We start from the raw sequence: 289 nt of genomic DNA on the forward strand, positions 1-289 counted from the left end.
AGTATCATTCCGTGACTCCACTACGAAATAATGGTTTCAAATAACTAAGTCATTTTGCTGAGTCACGGCTCTAACAATGCAAAATCTCGGTGGCAAAGAGTCATTGCATCAAATATTCCCTAATATAACAACGGCCGTGCATGGTATTTTTGCATGATTTTTATTTCTCATGCATAATATGTAATTGGATGAAATTCATGATCCCGTATAATGAATAAAGTGAAGATATTAACACTTATTTTTTTTTTCTAAATGTTTATTTGCTTAGATGTGTTAATAACTACAATAG

This window comes from Penaeus monodon, chromosome 27, assembly GCF_015228065.2.
Source record: "Penaeus monodon isolate SGIC_2016 chromosome 27, NSTDA_Pmon_1, whole genome shotgun sequence".
Lineage (NCBI taxonomy): Eukaryota > Metazoa > Arthropoda > Malacostraca > Decapoda > Penaeidae > Penaeus > Penaeus monodon.